This window comes from Alligator mississippiensis, chromosome 4 (genome assembly GCF_030867095.1).
Source record: "Alligator mississippiensis isolate rAllMis1 chromosome 4, rAllMis1, whole genome shotgun sequence".
Taxonomy (NCBI): domain Eukaryota; kingdom Metazoa; phylum Chordata; order Crocodylia; family Alligatoridae; genus Alligator; species Alligator mississippiensis.
In genome coordinates, this window is record NC_081827.1 from 14,453,804 (window position 1) to 14,474,535 (window position 20,732).

The window sequence follows — 20,732 nt, forward strand, 5'->3', positions numbered from 1 at the left end:
GGGCATGGAATCATTCCAACCAGACCTGTAGCTACCCGATACGAGTCTTGAGCTCCCTTGGGATGAACCTTAAACACTGACTTCCTGAATTACCATCTCAAGTGGTGGGTGCAATAGAACTGAGCGAGATATCATATTCCAGCGGCTGGCATTCACTGAAACATCTGCCTTGCCTGCATTGGGCTTTTTTATGTAATTGTGCACAGCTTCCAGCAAGTCATTTGAGAATATAAATTGAGTTTCTGCAAGTTGGAACCACCTGCTTCAGATGATTTTTTGGCAAGTTCTCTTACTTACCCTCAGTCCAAGATTGTTCTTATTTTTCCAGCTGCCAAACCCACCCAGTAGCTGCAGATTGCAGTTATTGTCACGTTTAAGTTTAACTACACACATAGGATGAAAATGTGTCCATGTTGAACTATGTACTATTTTATTCCACTCTGCTTTCCATCAGGGCTTAAGTGATGCAGATGCCATGTGCTGTTCCCATGCAGAGAGGATGCTTGCCTGTGCATCTTCCTTATCATTAAAACACAGGCCAGGCAAGCAGGAGACTGGGTCTCTTTCCACTTGTGCCATAGACTAGCTGTGGGACCTTGGGCAAGTCACTCAAAGCCACTTTTGAATATGTGAGCATTGCTTTTTAGGTGCTTCCTTTCTTGGGTGCTCAACTTGAGAACACATAAAGGTTCCTGACATTCAGTCGTGCTAACTGAAATAGGTGGGAGCTTGGTAGTGAACAAAGTTTGTAGGTGATCTCTATAAAAACCATTGGGTAGATTCATTATACAGGTCTATGCTGTTGAGGAAACAAGGCCCACTCGCCCACTCTGCATATTTCAACCTTGGAAATGAAGCAGTAGGGGATACTCAGGGGATGCCCCTGGTCCTGTATTCCAAACCTGGGTTTCTGGGCTGCTAAAGAGTAGCAGTGTGGGATGTCTCCAAGATGCCCTCCCGACCTTATTTCTGGCTTAAACAGGTACAGAGTGGAAATGGGTGGGGATAATTTCCTCAGCAGCAAGACTGAGCATTAATATCTGCCGCTAGCAGGCACAGGTATATTATTTTCTTTCCATTTCAGGACTAAGGCTCAGAGTCTCAAAGGTGTTTATGTGCCTAAATAAGAGCTAAATACATGTTTTTGAGAATCTGGGACTAAGGTCTCATCCAGCTGCTGCTGCTGCAGTAAACTTTAGAAATGCCAAAATTCCCATTTCACCTAACTGTCAGGCTATCTTCTTTGGAGATGAGTAAGCTTTGGGAACTCTCCAAAAGTCACTAGGGTGTACCTGGTTCGCATAAAATGGAAGAGATTCAAACACACAGTTGCTTAATAGGGATAAGTGGCCCACAGAGATCATAGATCCCAGTATGAAGTAGTCCATCAAGCTGCTGTGATCCAGATGGAGATGCGGGGACTTGTTCTCCTCTGAAACATAACCCTGGACAACAAAGCCATTCTGAACTGCACTGTAGATCTCTGGTTTCTCCTAGGTATGCAGGCTACAGCATGGCTACCTCTGACTGGCTCAAATTTGTCCCACTTTAGTGGCAACCAGAGAATATTCTTATCATATAGTAGTTCCACCAAACCCATGCCACATTGATCACTGGTCTGAGAATAGTACCCAGTGGAGGAATACAAATATGGGTGGCCAGCACCAACATATCAAACATCCCTTTTGGCAATTGCCCCTGCTAGGAGCGACTTTTAAAGGCAGTCTCTCTTCAATTAAAAGCCAGAGGGATCCAGGGGGACAACATGCAGAAACTGCACTACACTGCCTGGTCTGTGGCTATAGCATAGAGAGAATACTTCAGTCTCCAAGGCTATCTACACCCTTCTACAGCACTTAAAAAACAACCAGCCACCCATGCCTGAAATATAAAAAGTCTTGCGAGTGCAGACAGACATAATAATTGAAACGTTTCCAAGTGAAATACACTTGGAAATGTTTCATAAAGGAAATGTTTTAGCCAGAGGGCACATGTACGCCCCTGTGCTGTTCCCAGCTGGAATGTTACAAAATGCTGCAGCCTTCTCTACCATCAGCCAGCAGCCCTAGAGCACGCTGCAGCAACCTGCAGGGACAGAAGGTAGAGGGGAGAGGAGAGCAGAGAGGACAGGTAAACAACCCCGGGTTAAAACGGGAATCCGACACTTGAGCTCCAATCCCCTCTACCTTGTCTCTCCCTCTCTCAGCTGAGCAGAGACGTAGGGGGTATGGGGCTAGAGGGACCAGCTCCGGTGGTAGTGGGGCTCTAGGAGTCAGCAGGGGTGGTTGGAGGGGTAAGCCTAGCTCCATGTCTGGAAGGGGTCCCAGAAGAAAGTGTAGGGGTCACACTGGGGACCTGGTGTGGGACCCAGCATCCAGACAGCTGGGAGACTATTCTCCCCAATCTCCCTCCATCCTCCATTCACACACAACCAACAGTGAAACACCCCCAAAGAGTATTTCCTGTAAAGAGGTGCCATTTTGGAGCATTTCTGCCCCTTTTGGAACATTCCAAAGGGTTGAACATTTTGTATGGCTGCCATTTGAATTGTTTCAGAGGTTTTTGAAACACCTTAATTGTTATGTCTGTACACGCACTTTACAGCTCTAATCCATCCACATTTTTCCATTGCTGGACTCTATTACTCTTTCCTCCTCTGTTTCCAATCCGTTTGTATCTGGAACCCCTTTCACTCTGAACTTCCAAGTCCGTTGACTTATGATCAGTTGTAGGCTTGTTTTTGTCCAGGGTGGGACTCCACTTTCCTTTGGAGAACTAGACTATTCACAGGCCTGGTCCTGTTCAGCTACTCTTTGATCTTATTGCTGGAAGTGATGAATGAGGCCACAATCTCCGGATCCTGGTTGGGTCATTAGAGAAAAAACCCATCATCTCTTGATTTGAGAGCTGGGAGGGCCGATCAAGAATCACAGGGCGATTATAGCTGTGGGAACCCAGAGTGTCAGGAGGAGATAGCCACTTCCCAGAATATAGCTGTGTGCTGGGCCCATGCACATCATATGCTGGGGATGTACAAGGGAAGAACTGGCAGCTTCTGAAAATGCCTTCAACCTCCCTTCTGCAAGGGAGCAACACTGCTTAAGTGGGTAGGAAGGGGAGAGCAACAGGGCCAGCACATCTCAGCAGTCCCACTGGCTTGGCACTGATGAGTGCCCAATGCTTCATTGGGTAGAGTATTCTCTACAGTGCTGGGGACTCAGCATGCAGAAATCTTCATCGTTGTGGTTGGTCTGGAGCATGCCGCTCTCCTTCTATGTGCATTTGGCCCTGATTACAGATCTGCATGTTTTGGGCAAGGCAGGGCATAGACACTGCATACTTTGTGGCTCTGGAGATGTGTTTTTTTCGTGAAGGTTTCCTAGCAGTTACACTCCCAGCAAGAAGTGATCCTACCATTTGCTCCCAAGTCAAATTAGAGTATCATGCAAAGTGGAAGAAATTTGGTGAATGGCACTGGGGTGGGGGGAAGCTATACATGTGACAAAAGCTCAAAATACTAATGAAAACAATATAATAGCAGGCTTGACCTTTTCCTGACTTTCTCCTCTAATTTGCTATTTGATAGCTGTTTGCACAATCGAGAAGCAAGGAGTCAGAAAAGCAGCAGAGAAAAACCAAGTGATACCTTTACAAGTGATGCTTCTATTAGGAACCAGGGGCTGAGAACGGAGGTGAGGAAACCACCCCAGGAAGGAGCTGCAATATTCTGTTGAAGGGCTAGCTTGTTCTGTATCTCTGGGGACTGGCTGCTTCTTTACATCCTAGTCTTCATGGATATTTAATTTGCTTAAGAGTAATGCAGCCTGAATATGCACCTCACATTAGCAAGAGTTTCTGAAGTAACACAGCTGTTTTTTTCTGCAGAGCCCAAGCTCTGCAGGGGTTGTGAGGGCTTTGACATGGCTTCTCACTTCTGTTCTTGCACATTTATGCATGGGATGTCAAAAGCAAACCCTGCTCTTGTGGATGCAAACTCCCCTGAGTATAGGAGTGTGGTGGGACTCAGTGTAGCATCCGTGTTGTGATGCAGAGCCCCGATCCATGAGGACCCTCTGTGGCAGCATTCAGGGAGCCAAGAGCAGCATTCAGGGTAGATCCTGTGGTTACCCAAAGTTGGTGTGTCAGGTTATCCCAGTGTGTAGTGATTTGGAGGGGGATTTGGCAGATACTGCATACCCTGAGCTGGGGTCTTCTTCTTCTTTCCAACTTCTAAGCAGCCCAGCTACCCAGCCTGGAGAATTTGGCCCCAAACAGCTTTTCATCCTAGAAGTCAAGTTGCTACTTGCTGCTCTCACTCCTACACATTCAGATCTTTATAGCATGGCTTTCTGGAGAAGCTGCTTCTTCCCCTCTCTCCTCCAAGCGCATCAACATAATTATCATACTATTTAAACAAATTAAGCAACTCTAAGGAAATTCTCTAGCCAAAATCCTTCTCTACTCTGTAGAGAGTATGGCTAAGTACATACAGTCAAAAAGCCAGAGGCTGAATCAATTCAATCTTCACAGGTTAGTCTAAGCTGCATAGATTGAACCAATAAGCAAGTGAACAGGCATTCATTTTTGATTCCAGAAATGCAGCCAAATGCCTGCAGCGGCCCAAGCCAGAAGCCCGGGGCAGGGGGCACTGCAGCATACCTCCCTGCTTGGCTGAAGCAGACAGCTGGACCGAGGCTAGCCCACCCACCCACCATGCAAGGTGGGGTTTGTGGGGAAGGTGCAAAGCATTCTGGAGGGCATCTGGGGCAGAAGTTCAATAAACAGATTTAACCTAAATAAGTTAAATCTGATGGATGATCCATCCAGGTTTACCGGTTTCAGCCAATTTGAAAGTGGTTTATGTGCTCTGAACTTCTGTTGTGTTACAGATTTGAACCAGTTTCCAATTACTTATACCTGTTTATGTGCAATTTCTGTCCCTAGCCTAAAACAGCATGAGAGTCCAATGCGTTTCATAGATTTCACAGACATTAGGACTGGAAGGGACTTTGGAAGATCATTGAATCCAGCCCCCTCCCTCAGGGGCAGGAAGTCAGCTGAGGTCATAGGATACCAGCAAGATAAACATCCAAATTTCTCTTGAAGGTGTTCAAAGTAGGTGCTTGAACCACCTCTGATGGCAGGCTATTCCAGACTGGGGGCTCGGACAGTAAAGAAGTTCTTCCTTATGTCCAGCCTCAAACGTTCTTGCAGGAGTTTATAACTGTTCAACCTCGTCATTCTTTGGGGCGCTCTGGTGAACAGATGTTCCCCCAGATCCTGGTGAGCACCCCTGATAAACTTATAGGTGGCCACCAGACCACCCCTGAGCCTGCGCTTTTCCAGGCTGAAGAGTCCCATGGCTCGCAGCCGGTCGTTGTAAGGTCTGTTTTCCTGACCTCTGATCATGTGTGTGGCTCTCCTCTGCACCTTCTCAAGCTTCTCCACATCCTTTTTGAATTGTGGAGCCCAAAACTGGATGCAGTACTCCAGCTGCGGCGTCACCAAGGCTGAGTACAACAGGAAAATGACGTTCTGGGATTTGCTTGAGAAACATCTATGGATGCAAGCCAGCATTTTGCTCGCTTTACTAGCAGCAGCATCACATTGAGGGCTCATGTTCATAAGCTTCATAAGGCTCAGGTTCTGAGGAAAGCAAGGATGTTGCCAAGAATGATCCTACCCTATGCCCAATTTTCTCCTTGCTGACTTGGGTGTGAGAGCTAGAGTAAGGCTAAAGCCAGAAGAATCAGTCAGGGTGCAACTGGCATCAACATCTGGTTCTCTCTTTAACCAACTTTAATTTATATAGTCCAGTTTGTGAAGTCCAATCTTGCTCCCCTTACTATCCAGACAAGTAAAAGAATGTATATGGCCCCCATTACCACAGGATCAAAGCACCTAATAGTCATTTAACACATTTATCCTCTAATACCGCTTTGAGCCAGGATTGTGCTATTATCCCTGATACAGATGGGAATCCCAGACACGGAGAGATGCAGGCCAACTCTATGCACAACTTTTATACAGTTATGTCATTTAGGAGCATGAGGGTTTTTTTATATATATAATGGTACAAGTGCTGGTGTAGATGCAGTTATACTGGCATACTTACGCCTGGAAAAATTAATTCTCATACTGCACGGTATGATTAAAACCACATGACTTCTGTGTCTACACAAATCTTGCATGATATGCCAAAAGTCATGCTAGAAGTGTGTGGTAGAGGAGGGAACTGACCCCAGGTCTATCCCCGCCTTAGGCCCACGAACTACTGGTTTTCTTCAGCTATGGATCTGGGCCAAGGAAACTGCTTCAGGGGTAAGGCAAGTAGCATTTGATTATTTGGATTTGATCACGCGCTACACAGAGTCACCCTGCGATATCCAGGGTGTTTTCAGTTTCCCTGTAAAGTCTAAATTTCCAGGGTTTCATGGCCATGTGAGCTGAATATTATTAGAAGGAATGATAATATTTTAGAGGCTGTTCCCTTGTATATGCGGTGGTGTTACAATGAGTTACAAGCCAAGGCAGGCAGAGTTCAGGAGAGAAAATTGCTAATAAGTTCAGTCATTTTAGATATTGGAGGTAGCGTTGGTTCTAAAACTTCTGTCGTGTAAGCAAGAATCACCTCACCCACCCACACTTGCTAAATATTTAGTCATTTTTAACAAGTTAAACAAAGCCCTTTGATTGGATTTATGCTAATAGCTCTCCTGTAGGCATTTCTAATTCATTTACATTTCATTTTAAAATTGCCTGTGTACATTTCTGATGTGCACTAGCACCATTAGCAGATAAAAAGGAACAAGTAACAGGTCACAGACGCCACAAGATGGCAATAGTTGAAGAGCAATTTGTTTCAGGAAGAAGCTGTCTGGCTTCTCTAGCAAACCTGTGCTGTATTTAGAAGGGCACCACACCAGAAAGGTCTGTTTGTGCATTAACCTTAGCACTTACGTGGCATTTTCATTCGGCAAGCTCAAAGTAATTTCTAGAAGGGGTTTTCATTCCTCTTTTGCAGAGGAAGAAAAGAAAGGGAGAAAAGACAAGTCACTCACCCAAGGTCACTAGCAGAGCTAGAAACAGAATCCAGGTCTCTCGGTTCCTGATCTTCTGTTTCATCCAACATACCCTGCTGCCAAATCTATGCAACCGTGGGTAACTTTGGGAGGAAAATAAACACTATAGAGCACGTAAGCAACAAGATCACTGTTGCTTCCCACAGGGGAGTTCTTCAGCGGGAGAATTACAGGTCCTATTCTGGTCATAAAAAAACTCAGCACACTTTCCCTGCAAAATAGCTAGCTCAGAGCTCACTAGTACTCCTGCGCTCAGGTTAAAGGGACTCATTTGGTTTGGCTGCAAAGTGTGCCACTGAGCAGAGCTCCACTTTTCGGGACCCTAACACCTGGCAAGTGAAAAGACATTCACTTTTGATTCTGGAAATGCAGCCACATGCCTGCAGTGGCCCAGGCCAGAAGCTGGGGGGGCACTAGAGCACGCCTCCCTGCTTGGCTGGAGCAGACCTCTTGGGCCAAAATTAGCCTGCCCACCCCGCAAAGTGGAGTTTGCAGGGGAGGTGCAAAACATCCTGGGATTGGGGGACTGTGAGTTAACTTGAATCTGGAGGGCATCTGGGACAGAAGTTCAATAACTCGATTTAACCTAAATCAGTTATATCACCTACATCCATTCAGATTTATCTTAAACTGATTTTGGCCATTTTAAAAGTGGTTTGTGAGCACCAAATTTCTGTTATGTTACAGATTTGAACTGGTTTCCAGTCACTTACAGGCTAGGGACAGAAGTTACATGTGAACTGGTTTAAGCGATCCGGTTTAACTGGTTTAAACCTGTAATGGAACATAAGTTCAGTGAACATAAACGAGTTTCAAAATGGCTGAAGCTGGTTTAAGGTAAACCTGGTTGAATGTAATATATCAGGCTTAACTGATTTGGGTCAAACTGGTTTATGGAACTTCTGTCCCAGACCCCTTTCTGAGTTAAGTTAAATCAGAGTCCCCCAACATCCCAGCATGCTTTTCAGCCCTGGGCTGGGCTGTGCTGTCTGCTCCAGGGAGCAGGTCTAGCCCCGCCCCTCTGCTCCCTAGCCAGAGCAGGGGTTGGGGCATGGCCAGACACCACCCACATGGCCTTGGGGGGGGCAAAGGGGCACGGAGGGGGTTTATTCCCCCCTCCCTCCTCTCTCCCCCTGGGGACTGCAGCTGGGGTCTGCCTGGCCGAGGCAGAGCAGCCTCTGTTGGGATCCTCCTCCCCTCCCCACTTCAGCAGCAGGGACAGGGGCATGGCCAGACTCCAGCTGGCACGGTCCCACCATCTGCAGGCCTCATCCAAGGTAAGGCTGGGGCTGTGGCTGTGGGGCTGAGCTGGGTTGACTAATAGGCGCTGATGAGGGTGGGCATGGAGGGGCTTCTGAGCCAGCCTGGGCAGCCACAGGCACAACCCACACAGCCAGTCTGGCTGCCAAGGTGCCCGCCCACAGCTGCAGTGGTGTCACCTCCATGCCACTGCCCAGCCAGACCCTGCCTGCGTGTGCCAGCCCAAGGTGTCACGGACCCACAGCCAGCTGGGAAGTGCGCTGCCATGGCCCAGCCCGGGCTGGCCCCACTATCTGCCTGCCTCACTCAGGGCTGAGTGGGGCTGGCTGCAGGTGCTGTTGAGGGTGAGCATGGAAGAGCCGGCCCAGACTGGGCTGGATCATGTGGGCAGGACTGTTCCCAGTCAGCTGTGGCTCCATGACAGCCTGGCCCGGGCTGGGTGTGGGGAGCTTGGAGCAATCCAGGTGCACAGGTCCCGTGGCCCCAGGCTGAGCTGTAGCCAACTGGGAAGGGCCCTGCCTCCGTGGCCCAACCCAGACCGACCCCTCTGCTCCCGCCCTCAACAGTGCCCGTGGGCCAGCCTGGCTCAGCCCTGCAGCCCCGGGCAAGGTGAGCAGAAGGCGGGGCCATGCCAGCCAGCTCTGGCCACACACCCTGCCATGCAAGTGGCCAGTGGGGCAGAAAGCCGGTCAGACCCAGGCTGGGGTCCCTGTGCCTGTGCTCGAGAGGGGAGACAGACAGGGGAGTTTAATTCCCCTCTGTGCCCCCATCTTCACCTGAGGCTGCTGCCCAGCTGGCTCTGGCTATGCCCCCGGCTGCGCGAGCGGCCATCAGGATGGAAAGCTGGGCCGAGCCCAGCTGGGGTCCCTGTGCCGGTGAAACAGAGGGGAGACAGGGAAGTTTAATCCTCCTCCCTGCCCCCTTCACCTGAGGGGCTGCCTGGGTTGGTGTCTGACCATGTCGGCCCCCCTCGGGACAAGCCTGGCAAGGGCTGCTTCCCCCTTCCCCCTCCAGGCACACCCTGGCTGGGGGCCCTGCAGGCCAGGTGCGGGTTTAAACCCCTCCCCAATCACACTTAGTGGCCTGCCGGGGCCTGGCCACCCCCTGCCCGCCCCTGGTCAGCTTCCCTCCAGCCTTGCAGTTGCTGTTGAAGGGAAGGGAGGGCTCAATCTAGCAACCCCCTGGCTTCTGGCCTGAGCCACCACAGGCATGTGGCTGCATTTCCAGAATCAAAAGTGAATGACTGTTCACATGCAAATAGGTTCAGTCTATGCAGGTTAGACTAACCTGTAAAGATTGAATTGATTCAGGCTTGGGCTTTTTGAATAGCTGTATGTAGCCATACCAGTTTATATGTAATTTCTGTCCCTAGGCCAGATGTCTGAATGCATGTGTGGCCAGGGAACCCAAAACACCCTGTTACATCTATATTCCAGAATTTTCTCAGCTCTCCTAAAAACTCAATTGCATATAGCCATCATCCTACCGACAGCAGTGGCCAATATGTGACGCTTAACGTGGCGGCAAAAAAAAAAAAAAAAAAAAAAGAAGGAAATCCAGATACCAAGTTTGGGGGATGCCTTCACAGCCCCCTAGGTGACCAAACAAAGCCCCCTAGCACAGGATGAATTAAGTATGACATAAATATAGTGCAATAAATAAAGCCCCTTGATCAGGATTGTGTTAATAATGTAGCTGGGAGCTTAGTATCCAGGCCATTTAAAGAGCCACGTGCCTCAGATCTTACTTGCCCAGTTGTTCATAGATTCATAGATGTTAGGGTCGGAAGGGACCTCAATAGATCATCGAGTCCGACCCCCTGCATAAGCAGGAAAGAGTGCTGGGTCTAGATGACCCCAGCTAGATGCCTATCTAACCTCCTCTTGAAGACCCCCAGGGTAGGGGAGAGCACCACCTCCCTTGGGAGCCCGTTCCAGACCTTGGCCACTCTAAACGTGAAGAAGTTCTTCCTAATGTCCAATCTAAATCTGCTGTCTGCTAGCTTGTGGCCATTATTTCTTGTAACCCCCGGGGGCGCCTTGGTGAATAAATCCTCACCAATTCCCTTCTGTGCCCCCGTGATGAACTTATAGGCAGCCACAAGGTCGCCTCTCAACCTTCTCTTGCGGAGGCTGAGAAGGTCCAGTTTCTCTAGTCTCTCCTCGTAGGGCTTGGTCCGCAGGCCCTTAACCATACGAGTGGCCCTTCTCTGGACCCTCTCCAGGTTATCTGCATCCTTCTTGAAGTGTGGCGCCCAGAATTGCACGCAGTACTCCAACTGCGGTCTGACCAGCGCCCGATAGAGGGGAAGTATCACCTCCTTGGACCTATTCGTCATGCATCTGCTGATGCACGATAAAGTGCCATTGGCTTTTCTGATGGCTTCGTCACACTGTCGACTCATGTTCATCTTGGAGTCCACTAGGACTCCAAGATCCCTTTCCACTTCCGTGCCACCCAGCAGGTCATTTCCTAGGCTGTAGGTGTGCTGGACATTTTTCCTCCCTAGGTGCAGCACTTTGCATTTCTCCTTGTTGAACTGCATTCTGTTGTTTTCTGCCCACTTGTCCAACCTGTCCAGATCTGCCTGCAGCTGTTCCCTGCCCTCCGGCGTGTCCACTTCTCCCCATAGCTTTGTGTCATCTGCAAACTTGGACAGAGTACATTTCACTCCCTCGTCCAAGTCACTGATGAAGACATTAAAGAGTATCGGTCCAAGGACCGAGCCCTGCGGGACCCCACCGCCCACACCCTTCCAGGTCGAAACCGATCCATCCACCACGACTCTCTGGGTGTGACCCTCTAGCCAATTCACCACTCACCGGACTGTGTAGTCATCCAAGTCACAGCCTCTTAACTTGTTCACCAGTATGGGGTGGGATACCATATCAAAGGCCTTCCTGAAGTCTAAGTATACGACATCCACCCCTCCTCCTGTGTCCAGGCGTTTTGTAACCTGGTCATAGAAAGAGACTAGATTGGTCAGGCACGATCTGCCTGCCACGAACCCGTGCTGGGTTCCCCTCAGCATAATTTGTCCTGCCGGGCTCTCACAAATGTGAGCCTTGATAATTTTTTCAAAGACTTTGCCAAGGATGGAGGTGAGACTGACTGGCCTATAGTTGCCATGAATATATGTTTTACTGAAATAAGTCCTGTTCCAAATAGGACCGTGTCTCAGCCCAGCAGAGGAGCTCACTGGTACCGTGCGGCCCAGCAGAGGAGCTCACTGGCACCTGCCACAAAGCACAGATAGGGCCGAGGTATTTATTCCATAGCAAATGGAGGAGTTCCCAGAACTCCTTCTCCTTGGTTGAAGCAAATGACTTTGCTTATAAACAAAAGGTTCAGAGTGATTATATATTTATCTCCTCAATTCGAGTAATGCAATTCTTCCCTCACTAGAGTCCTTGAGTCTCTACTCTGAGACTCTAGTGCTTTGTTGTCTGACTGGAACAATTGGTAACGTAATGGCTTGACTAGGAACCATGAGCGGCTAGAGACAGGATTTTCAACCAGAAGCACAAGCAAAAATTACTGGAAACTCAGGAAGAGTGCTCCCCAACTAGCAGTGATCCTCTGCAGGCCTCAGCCTCTCTCACAATAGGTCAGGCTAATTCTCAGGGAAAACCCCCGTTCAATGGGGGCCAAGGCTTCTTTGGAAGGCCAAGGTAGTTCAGGAAAAGGGGAATGCTGAGAAAAGAGAGGAAGAAATGAGGGCAGGGCAAACCATATGACATATGCTCACCCTCCCCTTGCTGCAACCTTGCAACATGCTTCTACTGCCGTGAGCAGCTCGTGCAGATTTACTACCTCCCTACTCACGCCACAGCATTTAACATAGCTGCTGCATCTGCAATTGTCCAGCCAGCATTGGGTCAGTTGTAAGTGGCACCAGTCCAAGCCCCTGTGCTCACACACCACGTAACCTTCTGCCAAGCTGGAGGCAGTAGGAGAGGAATCAAGAAAGAAGTTATGGAGGGATAAAAACTTAATGATGGGCTTAAGAAGCAAAGGGAGAGAGAGAAAAAAAGAGATGTAATGGCCAGTCCTCATTCTCTGGCCACTGGTTTGTCCTGGAGCCCCAAGGAGTCCAGGCAGGGATGAGCAGCCAGTGGGTCACATTGTTGCTGTTACAGGTGGCCTGGAGGAGTCCCCTTTTGAGCTGGGGCTGTGCAGTGCACTAACCACTAGATGAGACTGCTTCCCCAAGGGGCTTTTGAGATGTTAAATGAAAGATCTCCAGCAATCAATCACGCTCAATAAAGGGTAGATGAGTAGCGGTGCTCCAGCTCGTTGCTGTAATAGATATTAAATGCAAAATCTATGTTAATGCACTGAGGTTTGGCACAGTTTATGCTCATAAGGTTGTGCACTCAGGAAGGTGATGCCCTTAGAGACAGAGAAGTCAGGAAATGAAACAGTTCTCTTGGTGAGATTAACTTACCCAAATTGTACATCTGCATACAGTCATGTGCTTACTAATTAGACTGAACCCGTATATCTTTATGCAGAGATGCATGTATCCTGTGGTTGGGATGGAGCTCTTCTGAGAGTCTTGAAGTCTAGTGCTTCCTTGAAGAACAGCTGTTCAGATGGTGTCCTGTACTGTGGGCCCGGAGGACCACATCAAGACTATTACAAGTGAAAGTGAAGTCAGACTCTCAGCTGAGGTAAAGTGAACTCTGTGGAGCTACACTAATAAGCAACAGCTGAGGATCTGCGTCAACTTTTTAAACTGTCACCCCTGCAAACTGTGCCTTACCCAGCACATGCAGCACCAAGCCATAGCTGCTGCCCGAGCCTTGTAGAAATGCTCTAAAAGCAGCAGGTGATGCTGCATCCATTACATCTCTGGGCAATCTGTTCCAGAGGCTTGTTGCCCTCAATGCAAAAAATATTGCACCTCATTTCTAGTCCAAATGTTCTAGCTACAGCTTCCAGCTATTGGTCTCAATAGGTGTGTCTATATGGTGCAAGACAGTGTTAGGCCAGAACTAGATCTACGTATGCTAGCTTTGCAAATAGAAGGCATACAGATGCATCAGTATAGTACTGCATCCAGGGTATTAGGTGACTACTTAGATTAGGGACAGCACCTTGCTGATATGTCTATACTGCTTCCAGTTCTGAAGCTAACGCATGTTGGCATGGCTTAGGTATTTCTGCATGGCACTGTCTTGCACTGTGTGGATTGTATACCAGCTAGATGGTTTACAGTGAACCTGGGGTATCTGCACAGCACTGTGTTTTGCCATGAAGTCATACCCATTACCTCTTTTTTCTAGATTGAGGAGCTGCCTATAGAGATCTCTTTCCCAAGATGATATTTATAGACCCTAATCAAATCACCTCTTCTTTTGGACAAGATAAATCAGTTGAGCTTCATAAATCTCTGCTCTGTCTCTCTCAAACAGCCAAGTTGTACAAGGAAAGGGGAACAGAAGCAGATATGTTTAGTTTGGAGAGAGGGGACAGTAACAGCAGCTTTTAGGCTGCCATGAAGAAGAGGGAGAACAATTAACCATTTTCCCTTGCTACAGAGAGCAAGACACGAGGCAATGGGTTTAAACTGCAGCAAAGCAGATTTGGATGAAATCTCAGGGAAAACATCCTTACTGTAAGATTAGTAGGACAGTGGAATAAGCTGTCCAGGTAAACCATGGAATCTACTTCCTTAGAGGTTTTCAAGAGGCTGGATAAGCATCTGGAACGCAGGCAACCTGCCCTGGGAGTGAGCGTCAGGAGCTGAGGTCAGGAACTAGTTAGGAGTCAAATTAAGGTGAGGAAATGGAAAAATGGGCTGAAGAGTCATGGGTCAGCGTCAGGGCCAGGAATCCCAAGTCTAGGTCAGGACTGGGGAGGGGGCAAGGTAAATGCAGATACCACGGCAGAAGCTGAGGGCTGGGAGCACAGGAATTAGGACTGGAGCTGGGAGGTAAGAGAATGCAGGAAACAGGGCGGGAGCAGGAGGCAAATTCACAGCTGCAGTGAGCAGGGCAGAGCTGCCAGCTCTGCTGGCACTGAGTAGCTGAGGTCCTCCGGGAGGATGGCCCTTATACCCTGAGGTCTGGCTTCCTGGAGCCAATCAGGTGTTCAGGCACAACTGGACCCAAACAGGTGGCTTGTGGCAGGCCTTGGGCTTGGTGTAAGCCATGGGTAGGCAACGTTTTTGGCCGGAGTGCCGAAAAAATCACAACGTCTACCTTGTAAGGTGCCAGCATGTGAGGAAAACAAAACCAGGGTAAGGGGTATATGGCAGGATGTGCTGCATATTAATATAGTTAATAATCATAAATGTTGCTTTTTTTAAAACCATAAATACCAGGTTTTCTAAAAATTCTAAACCTGGTGACAATAAATAAAACGTCATATACTATCTTTGTTGTTGTGTATTTTTTTTGTTAATCATGTTGTGATGAGAGACAGAGAAAAAAGAGGAAGAGACAAAAAGGGGAGAAAAAGAGAGAGAGAAAGAGGGGAAGAGGAAGAAAAAAGAGGAAAAAGGAGAGGAGAAAAAGAGGAAAAAGGAGAGAAGAGAGAGAGAGAACTAGACATGCACACGTACACATGGATGGAGAACCAGACACACGTGCATGTACACACGCGCAGAACCATCCACACGCAAACACAGAGAACCAGACACACACACACACAAACACACCCAGAACAAACGCATGCACATACACATGCCCAGGACCAGACACACGTGTGCCTGCATGCACACACAGACACACACACAACCAGACACATGCATGCAGACAGAAACACACAGAACCAGACACACAGATGCACATACACACACACAGACACAACCAGAGACACACACACAGAACCAGACACACACACACACACACACACACACACACGTGTGTGTGGGACCGCATGGCTAGGCTGCTGGGCCACAGGACAAAGTCCGATCTGACGATGCCCCGGGCCTGCTGAAGCTCCTGTGCTTTCCCGGGGAGCCAGCCCCCGGGCTGTGGTGTGGCATGCTGAGGCCCCGGCTCTGGTCCGTCCATAAGCCAGCTGCAGGGGCAGCACTGGCGGAGGCTTGGGGTGTCTATAGACAACCCAAAATTTGCCTTAGCCCCCCTGTAGCCAACCCTCCCAGCACTGCTGCCGTCCACCCACAAAGGTTGAGCCCACAAAGGTGTGATGCTCCTGGCAGGGGCAGCACCAGCCTCTTCCCAGTGGTGGGGCTGGGCTGGGGCTGGGCTCGGAGTGGGCAGGAGCAGGGCAGGCTCAGTTACACAGGGCAGATGGGCAGCGACGGTGCTGGGAGGGATGGAGCCCTGCACAGACCCCACCACTGGGAAGAGGCTGGTGCTGTCCCTGCTGTGGAGCCCCAGCATCAGCTCCCTACCACTGCTGGGTGCATATGTGCCTCAGAGCAGATGGTGTGGGAGGAGCTGGGGTTGTGCTCCCTTAGGTCCCTGCCCTGCTGTCCACTCTGAGGAACGCATACAGCCGCCAGTGGTATGGAGCTGATGCCAGGGCTCTGGAGCCCGGTGCAGCTGTTTGCAGCCTCCCGGCTACAGCCGGCCCAGGCTCTGGGTAGCTGCTGGCTGCCATGAGACCTGGGTTGCTTGCAGCAGGGCTTGCAGCCTCTCAGTCGCCTTTGGGACCAGCCTGGCCTCCGTGGCTGACAGCAGCTGCCCAGAGCTGAGGCTGGCAATGGCGTGCCTAGCAAAATGGCCTCACATGCCATGCTCTGGCACATGTGCCAGGGGTTGCTGACATCTGATGTAAGCCATTAATGCTAATGATCATCATCAGCAACAAGGGTTCTGCAGGCCAAACTATGGCTGAAGTTACACAGGGGCAGCCCCAGCTGTTTTCGGGTCACAGCTCCTGCAAAGCCAGGACTCACGTGAGTACTCCCACTGACCTGAGTGGAATAAAAAGTGCTTTAACTGCGTCAAACCTGGAACAACTGGCCCTGTTTTATTTCACTTATCACGAGTGTGGTGCTTGTGCTTCTGTCGCCAAGCTAGGCCAGACAGGAAGAACATCCACGACTTAGGATAGCTCAGAACATTACGGAGCAAGCACGGAGAACTGCAAAGCAACATGTCATGTAACGTGCCATTAGAAAGTGGCTGCTTAGCCCAGAGGGGCATTTATGTTGCTGCATATTAGAATGTGCCTAGAATGGGAGCAATGACAAATGCTATGGTAACTGGAAGGTAAGAGGCTGATAAAGGTCCAGTCTACTGCATGATCTTACCTGCAGCCATTCTAATTGAGAGCAGAGAAATGCTGGGGTGTACTAGTTAGATTATATTAAATGCACACAGGCAAAACAGTTGGAGGTGTGATTATCTACCAACTGCCCTCTTGACACTGTGCTGTGAACCCAACCGTCTAATTCTTACTCACCGTGGTGAACATTTAATACCTGAATTAGAATTTGTGCCCATGAATAATCCAGTGGAAGGCAATGGCACGCTCACATGGGTAAGTACTTTTTAACAGAAGCACAGGATACACACTTAGGCTAAAGATGACTCTGAGCACATTCCAGTGATTCCCTAAAGAAAAATAAGGATACAGATATAAAAAACATGTGAACCATCATCATTTACTCATCAGCTGCAGTAAACAAAGGCAGGCAATGCTGACGATTCTGTGTTAAAGTTTACTGTAATTTGACATTTGATTTGACTTTATTTACATCAAGAGGATAAAGACATCATTTATATCAAGAGGCTGTATTCAGACTCATACTGTGAATGCAGGCTCAATATATTTTCTCAGATCAACAGGCCAGGTAACTTGGGGGGGGCAGTGAGGTTTCACCAGAAGTAAATTTGGACTGCCTGCTTCCTCTCAGGTCAATGTTCTTTTCCTAATGATGGCTGAGGTCTGATACACAAGTCTGTGGCAGGAGAGACTTTAACCTCTCTGGACAGTCCATCGCTGACCTCCGAGTAGCTGTTCTTAGACAACAAAAGTTTAAAAATGAACTTGAACGTAAAATTGTGGAACAAGAAATCATCCACAGACTGGATTGTGTTAAGTATGGTCTAAACAGGGACTATGGATACTTATCCCATGTCCTGGATTAGCTTCTGTGATCCCCTTGGGTGGGTTTATTACTTCTTTGCCTCTCCCAACATTGCTCCCTCTCCCTCCTCTCCCCTCCCTTCCTCCCTCTTTCCCTTCCCTGTCTTTTGTATTCACATCATTCTCTGTATTTGATACACTCTTCTGTGCACATCTTTTCACAGCATATGATGAGCTGAGCTCAGGCTCACAACAGCTTCTGCTATACATCTCTAATTTAGTTAGTCTGTAAGGTGCAAATCTATCCTAAAGCCTGAGACATCACTCCTGAGGAAGGCTGACCAAACCTTGCTTTGATGTACTTTGCCGTGTGTATTTCAAACCTGACTTCTGCGATCGCTGCTATTGTCTTGCCTCATGTCAAGTATGGAAATCTCAAGCACGAGTAGTCCAAAAGCAAGAAAATCAAGCCCTTCCCTTCCGAGTGGAGAGGAATGAGAATCATCGGTCACAAACAGGCTTCAGGAGCCTGCAAGCCTCTTCATTTTCTTCTTTGCTCAGAAATGCTCTCTTGTGATTACCTTCCACTCCTAAAAGAAGTCGCTACCACGAATGTAGTGAACCAGTGGCTTTCACCAAGGACATGCCTGCTGGTTCTGGTCTAGGCTTTGTAACTGGTGATCTCAGGTGCAGCAATAGCAAGAGACTGAACCAAGGAGATCCCATCCAACCCTTTGTTTCTATAACAAGCCTCTTTGCTATCTCCCTGCCACCACCACTGCTGGCTTGCTGCTCAGCTGTGTCTGTTCTAGCCCATGATGGAGCTATGGGCTGCTCTAGGCCCATGTTGAGAGGTGGTACGTTAAAGCAAATAGAACAGGTTAGAAGACATGGGGCAGTAGTTGGTACAGTTGAGATCTTGACATGGTAAAGGCTTGAATGAAACATTGAGAACCAGTAGAGCTCACATCCTACCCAACCTTACTGGTTTTAGTCAAGTGAAGCATGCACATATGTATTTACAGGATCAGGCCCTAAAATACCTAATGCTATGGATGACATTATGGTAGTAACCTAGTTTTTGCCTGTTAGGGATCATGGGTTCAGATATTACTAAGAAATCTCTTGTTTGCTGTTACATATGTAACATGTATCCCAAGTCTTTTTTTTTTTAATCCTATTGGGAATCTTTCACAGTGCCTGTATATCCCTTTGGTAATATCCACCAGTGACACACTCTATATTTCATTTCCTCCCCATCATCCTTTGTCACTGTTCCTGACATGACTTTTTTGGATCTTCCATTGAATGCAATGTTTTCCCTCAATTGATTGGAGTCAGCCTCTTTTCTAACTCTGCTTCTAATAACAGTTTACTTTGATGTCTTAACGCAGGGTCCTCACTGCTTCTGTTTTCTTTGATCTTGCACAAACTTTGATGCATCCTTTCAAACTTTAGGGAATGAAGCTCAGAAACATGCCCGTTTGTGGATCATAGAGTGCCAGCTCTTAATGCGTCTTCACAGCAGATGCAGAAATCTGGGTGAATGGTTGAGGTCCTGTTGTTGCAGGACTGGGTAAATCAGCATAACTCCATTGCTGACAGTGAGTGTCACCAGCTGTCACTCTGTTAAGGGCTTGACACTTCACTTCCTTGCTCCTTGTTTCATAGGAACCTGAGAATTGCCATGCTGGGTCATAGCCAAGGTCCACTACCCCAGTATCCTCTCATTAAGTCAGTCAGCATCTACAGACCCCTGTGCAAAATGGAAATAAGAATGGAAATAGGTCCAGATAGGAATACTACTATTTCCTATGTGCTCTGCACAGGTATCAGTGACTCAGAATGAAAGGCAGTAGAGAACTAGATCCTAAAATTGTTTTAGTGTTGAGTTTGACTTGAATGAACTGTGTTCCCTTTCTCCAAAATTCCTTTGCTAACAACAATAGATATACGTAGTATCTTCTACAGATTCTCCCAGGGTGGTTACTAGTGGATGGCAAGTTTGTATACAGAGAGAGCATCTACACATGCCTTTAGGAAGTACTAAATGATGGCACAAAACAGCCACTCCTGTGCTTTGTTGACAGCACACGATTATTTTTAGCTGCTACTTTGCGCTATAATGCGATAGCGAGGGAATGCATTGCTACAGTGACGTGGCTGCAGCAGCACGGTTTGTGCCTGCTGTCACTATGTTGCCGATGTAGCGTCTCATGTAGATGCGCCCAGAGATGTAGTTAGCTGTATTCGTCTGAAGTCAAGTAGAAGGCGGGGTAGATTTGCACTTTATAACTAAAGGACATAAAGAGAGACATAAAGAGAGAGAGATTTTGGTTATAAGGTGCAAATCTACCCTGCCTTCTACTTGATCTATATATGTAGCACAAGTTTTTGTGAATTGAAGCTCACTTCATCATATGCTTTGACTGGACATATAGAAAGCAGAGTATAAGGAGAGAGAAATTAAAATACAAAAGACAAGGGAGGAAGGGGGAGAGAAAAGAGGGGCGGGGTAGGCAGTAATGGGAGAGACAAGCAAACAAACCTTAAACCCGTAGGAACAAAGGAGTCGCCAGAGCTAGCCCAGGTAATGGAATAAAAATCCATAGTCCCTGTTTAAACCATGCTGAACACAATCCAGTCTGTGGATTGATAACATCTTTATTGTATGGATACATGGAAGTAACCTCTAGAGGAATTTCACTAGTACTTTAACTTCTTCCACCCATCCATCAAACTAACTGGAATACTCTACTCAACAAATTCATTTTTTAAACACTACCATGAAGGTTTGCAATGGCCACATCGCCACTACATTGTATGCAAAACCAACCAACTGCCACAGCTACCTTCACACCACCCGTTTTCATCCTAAGCACACCATTAAATCCACTGTCCTTAAGGTGGAGCGGGCATTCCTACAATTACAATACAACCCCAAAACTATAGCTACTCAAATCAACAAAGCCAGACTCAGACCCTGATCTGACCTGCTACAATACCAACCCCAGGACAAAGACAACAGAGTCCCTATCACCTACAACCCCTGTCTTAAACACCTTAGACTAGTGGCTTTCAGTCTGTGGTTCCTGGACACCTGGGGGTCCACAGACTGTCTAAGTGGTCCGCAAAAGATGACTATGATCAATCAAAAGTATGTGACAATTCAAAGGGATCCACACTTCCATTCTAAATTTCCAAAGGGGTCTGCACCTCCTTTCAAAATTTTGTAGGGGTTCGCAAATTAAAAAATGGTTGAAAACCACTGTCTTAGATATATCATTAATGATCTCCAGCCTCTCCTGCAAAAGGATTATTGTCTCCAAGTAGTCATGGGGGACAAACCAGTCCTGGTTTATAGACAGCCCTGCAACCCCA

The 20,732-nt window shown here is 47.9% G+C and overlaps 1 long non-coding RNA gene across 5 annotated transcripts in view; it reads left to right on the plus strand.

Moving 5' to 3' along the window:
- LOC102559575 (uncharacterized) overlaps positions 1–14,721 on the plus strand; it is a 29,245-nt gene extending 14,524 nt beyond the window's left edge. For 2 of the 5 annotated variants that reach the window (XR_002090257.2, XR_002090264.2), the window contains 2 exons: positions 3,587–3,692; positions 12,857–14,721. This is a non-coding gene — a long non-coding RNA (uncharacterized LOC102559575). Of the gene's footprint in view, position 1; positions 256–3,586; positions 3,693–12,856 lie in introns of those variants that run through there. The other 3 variants (XR_002090256.2, XR_009461492.1, XR_002090262.2) reach the window with 2 other exon arrangements.
- Positions 14,722–20,732: the final 6,011 nt, after the last annotated feature.